The 12,742-nt window shown below is 52.2% G+C and overlaps 1 protein-coding gene across 4 annotated transcripts in view; it reads right to left on the bottom strand.

The window, feature by feature from the left end:
* Positions 1–6,129, bottom strand: part of SMOX (spermine oxidase) — a 37,771-nt gene extending 31,642 nt beyond the window's left edge. Inside the window, exon 1 of one of the 4 annotated variants that reach the window (XM_036321992.1) lies at positions 5,942–6,129. The gene's annotated coding sequence lies outside the window, so the exon portion shown is untranslated. Of the gene's footprint in view, positions 1–4,987; positions 5,095–5,941 lie in introns of those variants that run through there. The other 3 variants (XM_036321985.1, XM_036321991.1, XM_036321990.1) reach the window with 3 other exon arrangements.
* Between the last annotated feature and the right edge of the window lie 6,613 nt (positions 6,130–12,742).

The following is a 12,742-nucleotide window of genomic DNA, read 5'->3' as shown; positions in this document are numbered from 1 at the left end:
TAGAAATGCAGAGTCGCAGGCCCTACCCTAGACCTACTGAGTTAGAATCTGCGCTTTTAACAAACTTCCCAGGTGTATGTTGAAGTTTGAGATGCACTTTTATAGAGCACTGCTCTAATCAAGCCATTGCACCCATAGCCTTTAGTGGCTCCCAGGGGCCTAGTGAATCAAGTCCAGACTCAGCACTTTGGCAGTCAAGGCCTTCCCCAACCTGCCTTCCACCCACTACTCCAGGCTTGGGCTCCCCCTCCACCTTGGGAATGCCAACTCCTCCTCTGTTGGCCAAAGTCGCTCAGCACCCTGTAAAAGCACCACCTCCTCGAGGAAGCTGGTCGGAACTGCACCTCATCATATCACACCTGGCATGGCTCACTCTTAGTTCCTGGAGAGTGAGGATCCCGTCCTGTGTTGCCAGTGGTTGTGAACACTGGGCTGGGGCATAGGAGATGTCAAATGATGCCTGAAGGTAACAAGGGCCCATGTCCAGCTGTCAAGAAGTCCACCTTCAGCTCCAGTCTGCCAGCCTCTGGCTCTGCCACAGCTTTCACCTCAACCCAGCAGACAAGGACTCGGGCAGTGTGGATAAGCTCCTGCATACTCCCTGCCGGAGAAGGGACTCTTCCCAAAACGATGGGCCTGATGAGCTTCCAGCAGCAGTCTGCTTGCTCTGTGCCTCAGTTTCCCAAAATACAGAAGAGAATGCCACCAACTTTGCCTTCCTCTTTTCCTGGTGGGCTGGCAGAGTCTGCCAAGATAGATGAGCAGATCCCTTAAACTCTGAAGCTCAGAAATTGGAGAAAAGGGACTCCATCCCTGTGTGGTCAGCAAACCTCTGCTCGGCCAGCCAGCCAGGCCCCTGGGAGGCCAAGTCACCTGTCCAGAGGCATCGTTTTGTGTGTGTTATTTTAATATATAATTTTATTGATTTCAGAGAGGAAGGGAGGAGAAAGAGAGATAGAAACATCAGTGAGAGAGAATGATTGATTGACTGCCTCCTGCACACCCCCTACTGGGGATTGAGCTTGAAACCTGGGCACATGCCCTTGACCACAATCGAACCCGGGACCCTTCAGTCTGCAGGACAACACTCTATCCACTGAGCCAAACCGGCTAAGGCTAGAGGCATCTTTTCATAACCAAACAGGAAAGCCTTGCAGGACAGGGCTGCCACACCTCCTGGCTCCCTCCTTCCTGGCCCAGTTCCTCAGAGCTGGTGTCCTATGGGAAGCCCTCCTTCATACTGAGCCTGCAAGAAGACATTCAGGAGTTCCTGGCTTCCACAACCGCTGGAGAGCAAAGGAATAAAGCCTCTCTAATCCCATTTTATGGACAAAAAGAGGTAAGGACAGACCCAACCATGAAGTGGATTAAGCTCTTTTCCGTTCCTATTTCTCTGTTCCCCCATCTCGGCTCCCACATCTGACCCAGCCCTACTCTGACCCCCCTCCAGGTTTCCACGGCCAAGTCTGAATCTCTACCTCACAACATTCCAGACGGAATCCAAACCAGGCCAGTGTATTGTTAGAGCCCCTACCTGGCCGCCCCGGGCTCTCCAGAGGCAGAGGAAGAGGTCAGTGCTAAACCCAGAGGGGTGGCATTCTCATGGTGGCATCTCAGGCAGGGAACTGTTTTAGTACCAGAAGAAGTTGATCTCCCCAGGACATGAAGCAGAGAAACTCGTTGAGCAAGGATCCCTCCTACCTTAGAGGTTATGATTTCTTTCCCACCTTCCCCAGTCTCCAAGATATGCAGTCTGCATGTCAAACTGCAAGTCTGGAAAAACCATTTGCTTGTTAAGAAGAAGCCTTCAGCTGGTGCATACCTGAGAGGCATGAGAAAAGTGGTAGAGTAGGATGGTCTACAGCAGTGGTCGGCAAACTGCGGCTCGCGAGCCACATGCGGCTCTTTGGCCCCTTGAGTGTGGCTCTCCCACAAAATACCGACTTCTGCGCATGGCGCGCAGTTTCAATGCGCTTGTACATGCGCGCCCATGCGCAGAAGTCGGTATTTTGTGGAAGAGCCACACTCAAGGGGCCAAAGAGCCGCATGTGGCTCGCGAGCCGCAGTTTGCCGACCACTGGCTACAGCATGGATTCTGGAGCCAGGTTGCCTGGGTTCATTTCCTTATTCTGTCACTATTGTGTTGTACGACTGCACCTCAGTCCTCCCAGCTGTTAAATGCAGTAAGACCTACCTTATATGCCCTAGCTGGTTTGGCTCAGTGGATAGAGCGGCCTGCGGACTAAAGGATCCCGGGTTCGATTCTGGTCAAGGGCAATGCCTGGGTGGCGGACTCGATCCCCAGTAGGGGGCGTGCAGGAGGCAGCCCATTAATGATTCTCTCTTATCATTGATGTTTCTACCTTTCTCTCCCGCTCCCTTCCTCTCTGAAATCAATAAAACTATATTTTTTTTTTAAAAAAAAGATCTGCCTTATAGAGCTAGTGAAAGGATTAAGAGTTAATATTTGCAAAGTCCTTAAAACACTGCCTGGCACCCCAGAGTATATAGCAGGGCCCTGCCCAGCCTCCTGTCCTCTGCCTGATTTCCCACCCAGGATACCCTCCTTGCTCCCAACCATCCCAGGCTAAGGCCTTTCTCAGACATGCCGGCCCAGCTCTAGATCTGGACCTCCAGCCCCTATTTCCAGCGCTCATCTCACAGTGTTACCTTGGTTCCTCACCAGTCTGCCTGCCCAGGGCCCAGCTCCCCTACCTCTATTTCTGAGGTCCCCTGGCTCTTGGCCCTGCATTCTGGGAGCACCAGCCACACAATTCAATTCTCAGCTGGCTCCTCTGTGCAAAGAGGAAAGACAAAAGTCTAATAGTGAGACCACCAGCCCATTTGTCCCACCCTTCCAACTCCCTGTCCGCCGAGGATGGGCACCCAGCAGCCAGAGAGCAGCCTGAGGTAAATCCCCAGCTTCCCAGACCATTCCCATCTCCCGAGTTAGAGAACACACACACACACACATCCCTCTGTTAACCTAGCCTGGATGCCCACCAAAGAGAGCAAAGGAAGTCATTTATCCCTAATCCACAGCGACCCACACTGACTCCACATCCCCCAGGTTCTCGAATCTCCCCCCTGGGCTTACAGGCCCACCTTCGAGACACTTGACCTTTTCCATTTACCTTCTTCACACGCCTCAGATTGTTACAGCCATTTGCACAACTGCTTTTATGGAAATAAAATAAAATGTTAGGGGTCATTTGAGATTTTAAGGGGACTCCTGCGCTGACTGCAATACCCACCTCCTTCTGCCTAGCCCAACGCCAACCTTCCCACCTGGCTCAAGATTTCCTGAGCAGCAGCTGTGTGCCAGGCAGGCACTGTGTAGATGCTCCAGATACAGCAGTGGGCCACCCAGTCAAGGCTCCAGCCAGGCAAAGTAGAAAGATAATTGTAACAAACAGTTATGGACTGTGATAAACATAATGAAGAAAGTAAAACAGGAGCTTTGGTGAATTATGGGCTGGGGAGTGGCCCTCTACCAAGACTGGGAAGGGGTTTGAGTTGAGACCTGAAAAATAAGGAGCCAAGCCAACCCAGTAGAAAACCCTGGAAGGACATTACAGGCAGAGAGCACAGCATAAGCAAAGGCACCAGGACAGAAAAAAGCTTGGGATGTTCCAGGGCAAAGTGATTCAGGTGTGGATGTCCGGAAGCAGACATAGGGACAAGATAAGGCTGGAGGAAGTCAGAGATGGCCAGATCATAAAGGGTCTCATAGGCCAGGGAAAACTTTGAGACTTTATTCTATGTGCAATAGGGAGCTATTGAGGGTTTTAGAGAACAAGAGTATCTTAATCAATATTTTCCTAAATACTTCTTTATTAAAAATGATTAGAGCAGCATTCAGGTATGACATAAAAGTCCTGAGGCAGAAGCCTAGGGTGGTAGCAGTGGAGTCAGAGCTTAAAGAACACGCCTGAGATAGAATTTGCAGAAAGGACTAAAAGGATATGCTGTTGGATTGGTTGTGGGGATGGAGGCAAAGGGAGGAGTTGATGCCACCTGGTTTCCTGTCTTTAAAGCTGGGTTTACTGAGATGGGAAGGCCTGTGGAGGATTGTGTTTGGGGACTGCTGTCAGGGTTCCGTCTCATCCATATGAAGTTGTTCATACCTCTGACACAATCAGGGCACCATAAATCATCACATGGGTGGTTGGATAGATAGGCTAGAGATAAAATCTGCTACTTAAAATCATGAGAATGAAAATTATGTACATTTAAGATCTTTGTGTTTGTAAATCAATGCTTGATTTTAAAAGTCTAAGAAAGAATGAGAGCTTGGGGGCGGGGGGTGGGGGGCTGGAGGGGGCAGGGGAGTATATGTCAACAGAAGGGAATTGGGGAAGAGGAGGGGACTGAGGACAGAGCCCTGAGATCCTCCAACATTCAAAGTTGAGTGACGGTGTCCCCAAAAATGACTTAGGAAAGGCTAGGCAGAGAAAGAGAAAACAACCAAGAGAAGCCAAGAGAGATCATTGGTTCTAGAAGGAAAGAATTTTCAACAAGACCATGGGAGGTCAAGGAAAACCTGCTTGTGGGGGTGTAGAAATCACTGGAGACACTGACTGGTGGAGGGGGGAGGGGGGGGGGGCCAGGGCAGTTTCAGTGAATGGTGGGACAGAAGCTTCTCTGGAGAAGCTTTGCTGTGAGAGGTGGGTCTGTGGCTGAGGGAGAATGAGGGATGAAGGCAAAAGGGGGACTAGGAAATGTAGGGTGTGATGGAGGAGGGTGCCAAAGCATGTTCTTACACTGTGTGAATAACCCGGGGGTGAGGGGGAGAAGCCCCTTCTAACACTGGAGAGAGGGGAAGTCACTGAAGAATGGGGGACAGGAGCAGAGCACCTTGGAGCCCAAGTAGAGGCGTAGGCCTGTGGCAGGAATTGGGATTCTTCATGTCCCTAACGAGAGGGAAGGGGAGGCGAAGGGGATGGAACGCAGCTGAATGCAGCTGTGGGACCCTCACTGTACTCACTCTCAGATGCATGCCTACACACCCCTCCACGCGTGCTCACTTCCATGGCCCCGGGGGCGTCTGCCTTGTCTCACTGCTAGGACAAGTGGCCCTCCCGTAGACTGGCACGGGATGTGCCACCACCAGCAGGTTCCGCAAACAACCTGTGGACATATCTCATCATATGTGTCAGCCACAAGGCTTATCATATCAAGCCGTACCCTTTCCTGGTGCAAGCTTGGAGGGGGTCCACGGGCCCCCCACCGGTCCCACCGAAGCCCAGCCCCCACCCGCAGGACAGAGTCGTCCCTCAGCCCCTCCCCCAAAGTGAGCCCTCCAACACACTCCCCTTTCCTGAGCCTGGCTCTCGCCAAGCCCGTCGCAGCCGGTGAGCTGCTGGTTGGCCCATAGGCGAGAGCTGCTCCCACCCTGTAGGGCGTCCCCCCACCCGCAGACGCCCGCAGGGAGGGCGGCCCGGCCTCTCCCCTAGTCCCGGCCGTGGCCCCAGAGCCTTCTCTTCTCTCCCCAGCGACCACCCTCTGGGCGGCCCCAGTCGTCGCGGAGCGTCGGCGCCCGGCTTTGTCTGCGCCCACAAAGCGCGCCCACCAGGCACCCCGGGCTCCCCGGCAGCACGCAGCCCGCGGGGTCCAGCCTGCCCTCCATCCCGGCGCGCTCGCCCGGCCCGCGTAGCCCCCTCTCGAGATCACCGACCCCCGGGCCCGACCACCGCCTCCCCAGACGCGGGCGAAGGGGGCGCGGCGCCCACCGCTCCCCTCGAGCCTCGGGGAATGCCGCGCACCCAGCCCTCCGTCCCGAGCGCGCTGGCCGCGGAAGCCCCGCACCGACCGCGGCTTCGGGGCCGCTCCGGGCCCCTCGCCCTCCCGCGGCGGCCGCAGCCCCTGCCTGCCCGGAGCGAGAACCTGGCGCCGGGGGCCGGGGGCCGGGGGCCGGGAGCGGGGAGCGGGCTCTCCATACCTTTCCCTGCTGAGCCGGGGAAGTGAGTCTGCGGCGAACGGCGCTCCAGCCTCGACCTCCTCCACCTCCCCTCCTCTCCAGCCGCCGGGCTTCCTCCTCCAGCCGCCACCGAGACCGTAGGGGCCCGAGCCAGCCGCCGCGGCCTGTGTGGGGCCCCGCTCCGCCTCGCGTCCCCGGCCCACCCCGCCCGGTCCGCTCCTGCCCGGCTCCCGCTCCGCCTCTGGGCGGGGACGCGCGCAGCTCCTCCCCGGCCCGCCCCGTCGGGGGCGGGGAAACTGGCGACCGCCCGGGATGAGAAGCCGGGTGCTCCTACCTCCAACTCTGGGCCCAGCGCTCCCCACCGGGGCCCCACGCCCCCTCCCCTGGCCAAGCTGAGCGCCCAAAGTCCCCACCCATCCCCGAAGGAAAAGTAGCCGGCCCAGCCCCGTGCTGGGCGGAACACAGGGCCCAAGCGACCAGCAGAGCCGGGACGCGGACCTCAGTTTACCCGCGGAGTTTACCTTTCGGAAGGAAAGGGCACCTCTCTCCTCCTGGAGCTGCCTTCACCCCCGCAGACCCTCCCCTGGGGTCAGAGGGCTCGTGCCCAAGGGCCACCCCGAAACTCATTTTCTCCCCAACACCCCTGCTGCACCCTCCGCCCCACCCCCCAGCCTCCGAGAATCGATCTCAAACCCCCAACAGCCGTGGGTGATGGGGCACCCAAAACGCCACCGCCTGTCCCTTCGCAGCCCACGACTGTGAGTGGAAGTGGCATCTTTAAGAAAATATCCTTTGCTGGTACCCACTGCCTCATCCTTGATTTTATAAAAACCGAAGCTAATACAAATGTCAGGGTCACTTTTGTTTTTAAATCAGAATTCTTTGGAAATTATTTATTTGGTTTCTGTTTGAGATTCTGGTCCCTTGCAGTTTTTCATTTGCTCAGTTGGAGGAGGGGGGAGCAGGGGCTCTTACAATTTCATTCTATTTAGCCCTGTCAGCATTTTCTGGGCTTCCTGGGGCTGATAGAGACCCAGTCCAAGGGGTGCAAGCCTTCAGGGGAACTGTCTTTCAGACTGAGGAGTGTGCCTCACCCAACTCGGACCCCACAATGAACCCACCAGGCCCCAAGGCAGAGCATAGAACCCCCTGGGTGCAGAGGCCGGGAGGACAGAGGTTTCCCTGCAGTAAGGGGTTTTGATGCTCCTCTGCAGGAGGGACCGATTGGGTACAGGTGTTGGGAAAATTTCCCAGGCAAGAGTAAGGGAACTTACATGCCAGGCTGATCTTCAGGGGTGGCAAGAAGGCATGGCTCTCTGCTCACCACATGGCAGGCCCGAAAGAATTATATAGGACCCGGCAGGAAGGGTAAGGATACTGGTTGGTGACTGACTCCAGATAGTGGGCAAATGCCTTACATGCTTGCTAGGGCAAAGGCCTGTTCCATGAACCAGCCCATGAACCATGGGCTACTGGGAAGGGGTGAATTAAACAGTCTGGGGGGATTTGAGGAAGCAATCCCTGTTCTGGCCAGGATCTAGCTGGTGGGTCTGGCAGCGGTCACACCAGGAACAGTCTGTCCTCCACAACAGGCTGAAGGGCATGTACATGGTGAATTTCAGGTGAGGTTTCTTCTTCGCAGAAAAGGCCTTGTCGTTGCCCAAGCTATCCCCTCCACCTAGAAGTCTTTCCCCCTTGCTCCTGACTAACCTCTATGTCCCCTTGGAGTTAAATGTTAGGTTAGATGTCACACATCCCTCTGTGAATCCTTTTCCATCACCAAGGAGAACAGAATGTTTATGAGTGGGCTCTCAGGATTAGATTTCCTGGGTTTGAATTCTGCCTCCATGTGGCCTCTGTGTGTGTGTCAGTTTCCTCGTCTATAAAATGAGGTTAATACATAATACCTATTCCAAAGACTTGTTATGAATATTCAGTAAGAAAATTAATATAGCCCTAGCTGGTTTGGCTTGGTGGATAGAGTGTTGGCCTGAAGGGTCCCTGGTTGATTCCAGTCAAGGGTACATACCTGGGTTGCGGGCTCCATCCCCAGTAGGGGTTGTGCAGGAAACAGCCGATCAATGATTCTTTCTCATCATTGATGTTTCTATCACCCTCTTCCTTCCTCTCTGAATTTAATAAAAAAATAGCATTAATATATATATATATATATGGACTTGAAAGTTTGCAAATAATGAGAATCTACTCAAATTGACTTGGTATAAGCAAATAGGAAATTTATATGTTCACATAACAGAAGACTCCAATGGTATAATTTATTTGGGCACCAAGAAGCACAAAAAATATCAAAACTTAGTCTTTCTCTCCTCACCTCTCATCTCTGTTCCTTGCAGTAGCAAGATGGCTGCCAGCAGCTCTAGGCTCCATCCTCACAGCCCAAGACCTCACTTCTTTCAACTGTCCCAGCAAAAAAATCAAGGTTACACCAAGTTGGTTCTGATTGGAGTACATATCATTGTGATCCAATGATATGTGATCCAATCAGATGCCCAACCCTGTTATCCAAACCACCACAGGGATGGAGAGTGAGGAAGGGTGATGTCAGAGTACTGTTTACAATTCCAAGGTAAATGGACCCAGAACTGTGTGCCAAGCACACAGTAGGTTCACACACACACAGACACATACACAAATTTAGCCCTGGCCGGTGTGGCTCAGTTGGTTGTGCATCATGCTGTGCACCAAGTGGTTGCTGGTTCATTTCCTGTTCAGGATACATTCCCAGGTTTCGGGCTTGATCCAGTAAAGGGCATGCAGGAGGCAGCCTGTCAATTTTGCTCTCACATCGATGTTTCTTTCTCTCTCTCCCTCTCCCTTCTGCTCTCTCTAAAAATTAATAAAAAATCTTTTTAAAAATTTTATACACACACACACACACACACACAGAGGTGGGCAAAAGTAGGTTAAATTACTACCATCATTACCTAAAAGATAAATCATAAGTAAGGATACAAAATAATAACTAATAATATTAAAACAAATATAAATAAACTAGAGGCCCAGTGCACAAAATTCATGCACGGGGAGCGGGTCCCCTTCAGCCTAGCCTGCACCCTCTCCAATCCAGGACCCCTTGGGGAATGTCCAACTGCCAGTTTAGGCCCAATCCCAGGCAATCGGACATCCCTTTCACAATCCTGGACCACTGGCTCCTAATCCCTTACCTGCGTGCCTGCCTGATCACCCCTAACTGCCCCCACTCTGGCCTAGTCACCACTCATTGCCCCCCCGCCAGCCTAATCACCCCTAACTGCCCCTCCCCCCGCTGACCTGGTCACCTTTACTGCCCCCCCCCCCCCCACCGCTGGCCTGGTCGCCCTCAACTGCCCCCCCCCCCACCAGCCTGATTGCCCCATGCAACCTGCTGTTCAGTTGTTTGGTTGTCCCTCACTAACCCCCCTGCCAGCCTGGTCGTAGGTAGCCATCTTGTGAGGGTGTGAGGGTCAATTTGCATATTGCCTCTTTATTATTTAGGATCATACAAAAAAAATAAATGATAATACAAGAGTAAACTCATCCTAGCCAGTTTGGCTAAGTGGATAGAGCAGTGGTCAGCAAACTGCGGCTTGCAAGCCACATGCGGCTCTTTGGCCCCTTGAGTGTGGCCACGAAGTTTCAATCGCACTGTACGTGCACGCCCGCACGTGGTATTTTGTGGAAGAGCCACACTCAAGGGGCCGCAGTTTGCCGACCACTGGGATAGAGCATCAACCTGTGGACTGAAGGGTCCTGGGTTCTATTCCAGACAAGGCCACAAAACTTGGTTGCAGGCTCCTCCCTGGCCTGGGCCCTGGTCAGGGTGTGTGAAGGCGGCAACCAGTCAATGTGTTTCTCTCACATCAATACTTCTCTCTGTCTTTTCCTCTCTCTCCCATTCTCTCTAAAAATCAATGGAAAAATATCCTCAGGTGAGGATAAAAAATAATCTATATATATAAAAGCCTAATATGCATATTGTCCCTGCAGGAGTTCGACCGGGAGACCGGGAGTTCGATTGCTCACTGTGACGTACAATGACCAACAGGAGCTGGCGCGGAACAAAGGAAGGCCCTGGCCAGCAGCCAGAAGGCCCCAATCAGCCTTGATCACCAGCCAGGTCTAGGGACCCTACCCATGCAAGAATTTCATGCACCAGGCCTCTAGTAAAGAATAAACTCTGTATTTTGCATACTCACAACTGTTAACCTACTTTTGTCCCCGCCCCCCCAATAAATATATACATATTGTGTTGACTGGGCTCAGCTAGACAGTTCTTCTGCTGCATGTGATGTTAACTAAGGACATCAGCTGGAAGCTTGGCTGGGCCTAGGACAATGTGAATGGCTTCTCTCTCCAGGTGACCTCTCCAGCAGGATAGCCTAGACTTCCTTACAACATGGCAGCCTGGCTTCTCAGAGGGAAAAAATGGAACCTGCCAAGCATCTTAAGACCTAGGCCCAGAACTGCCATTTCATGATTTCTGCCACATTCTATTGGCTACAGAAAGTCACGAAGCCAACCTAGGTTCAAGGAGAGGGTAAATTGACTCCACATCTTGCTAGGAAGAGTGGAATGTTGTATTCGTTTACTAGGGCTTCTATGACAAGGTCCCACAAACTGAGTGGCTTATTCAACAGAAATTTACTATCTCACAGTTCTAGAGGCTGGAAGTCCAAGGTCAAACTGTCAGTCAGGGTAGTTCCTTCCATGAGGGAGAATCTGTTCCATTCCTCTCTCCTGGCTCTGATGGTTTGCTGGCAATCTTTTATGTCCACTGATTTGTAGATGCATCACCCTGATCTCTGCCTTCATGCTTTCATCTTCACATGAGTTTCCCTTGTGTGCTTGTCCCTATCTCTGTATCCAAATTTCCCCTTCTTATATGGATACTAGAGGCCCGGTGCATGAAAATTCATGCACTGGAAAGGGTGTCCCTCAGCCTGGTCTGCTCCCTCTCACAGTCCGGGAGCCCTCAGGGGCAGGAGGCAATCCAGCGATCAGAGGAAGGCAACACCCCATCACACCTCTGTTGCTGCCACTGCCAGCAGTGCAAGCCTTGGCCAGCCCTGGTTACCTGAGCCTCGGGCGGCCCTGGGCGGCTGGGCAGCTGCCCTCCAAGGCTTACCCATGCCTCAGGCATTGGCTGGGCAGCCTCCATCCAAGGTTTGCCTGTGCCTCGGGCCAGCCCTGGGCGGCTGGGGGGCTGAGGGACTGAGGGACTCCGGAGGCAGGCACGCAGAGCAGCTGGGTCTACCTGGGGGTGGGCCCAGCCTTGCCGCACGCCTGCTGCCCCAGTGGGGCTGAGGGGACTGGGCGCCGCTATCTTGTGGCTGTGGGCGCTGCCATCTTTGAGGGCGGGGCAGTCAATTAGCATATTCCCTCATTATTGGCTGTGGGTGCCACCATCCTTTCGAAGGCATGAGGGTCAATGAGCACATTCCCTCTTTATCAAATAGGATGAGGGGATTAGTGTCCACCCTAATGACTTCATTTTAATTTGATTACCATTGTAAAGACCCAATCTTCAGATAAGGTCATATTCTGAGGTAGTGGATGCTAGGACTACAACATATTCTAATATATTCAACCAATTTATGAGGGTGGGACATGATTCAACCCATAAAAAATGCACATACAGGAATGGAAGGGCTCCTTGGTAGCCATCATTGCAGATAATCTACCATGAAGCAGAAACTCAACAATAATACCTCTCCCTTATTTTTAAGAACATATTCCTGGGGTTGGCAGGTTCAACTAGGGATAAACCTGAATTCAAACACTTCTTGAATTCTGCATCCACAGCCTTGGATATAACCTGTTTTCCTATCCTCTCAAGGTGGCCTTTGGAGAGCCTAATTGATGCAGAATGGATTAGAGCTAAAACAGTTCTTCATTGTTTCCTCCCAGAACAACAAAGGGGAAAAGGTCAGGCTCAGGCACCTGACCAGCTGTGAGTCCTTGAGTAAGTTCAGCATGTTCCCTCTTGTCATCCTTAAAATGGGCCTGAAGATAAAAGCCTGTCTCTCAGGATTATGGTAGGTATTGCAAGTAATAAAGGGAATAAGAAGTGATTTCTAAGCCATCAGGCTCCTTCTAAGATGTCAGTAATTATTAGCTATATATTGATACAGCTGACTTAGAGTCTGTCTTGTGTTGAAACATTAGCAAAGCACTGATCACAGTCAGATTTCTCATGTGTAGAGCATGTCACAACTTACAAAGCACTTCCACACTCTCGTCACAGGGAGCAGGATGCCCTGTGCTGAGGGCAGAGTAACAAAGAAGGACTTTAAGAAGTGTTAGTTACAGCCCAGCTGGCGTGGCTCAGTGGTTGAGCGTCAACCTATGAACCAGGAGGTCACGGTTCGATTCCCCGTCATGGCACATGCCCAGGTTGTGGGCTTGATCCCCAGTGTGGTGTGTACAGGAGGCAGCCAATCAGTGATTCTCTCTCATCATTGATGTTTCTCTCTCTCTCTCTCTCTCTCTCTCTCTCTCTCTCTCATTCTCCCTTCCTCTCTGAAATCAATAAAAATATATTTTTAGAAAGAAGAAGTGTTAGTTACAGTAATGCTGGCTGCTGTAACAAAGAGACCCAAGTGCTTCAAACATAATAGAAATTCAAGTCTTACCCACACAATAAAGAGGTGTTCCCATTTCATGATGGCTTTCCTGTACATTCAGCAGTCGAGGCTCATTCCAACCTGTACCTCCAGCAACCATTAGCTGCAACAAAGCCAGCAGCAGAAAAAAGCCTTAGCTTGAAAAATGGCATTACTTATACATACATACCATTGAACAAAAGAGCCGCATAATCACACC

Source organism: Myotis myotis, unplaced genomic scaffold (assembly GCF_014108235.1).
Source record: "Myotis myotis isolate mMyoMyo1 unplaced genomic scaffold, mMyoMyo1.p scaffold_m19_p_9, whole genome shotgun sequence".
NCBI classification, from domain to species: domain Eukaryota; kingdom Metazoa; phylum Chordata; class Mammalia; order Chiroptera; family Vespertilionidae; genus Myotis; species Myotis myotis.
The sequence above is the reverse complement of the archived record's forward strand: the minus strand, read 5'-3'. Positions and strand labels throughout refer to the sequence as shown.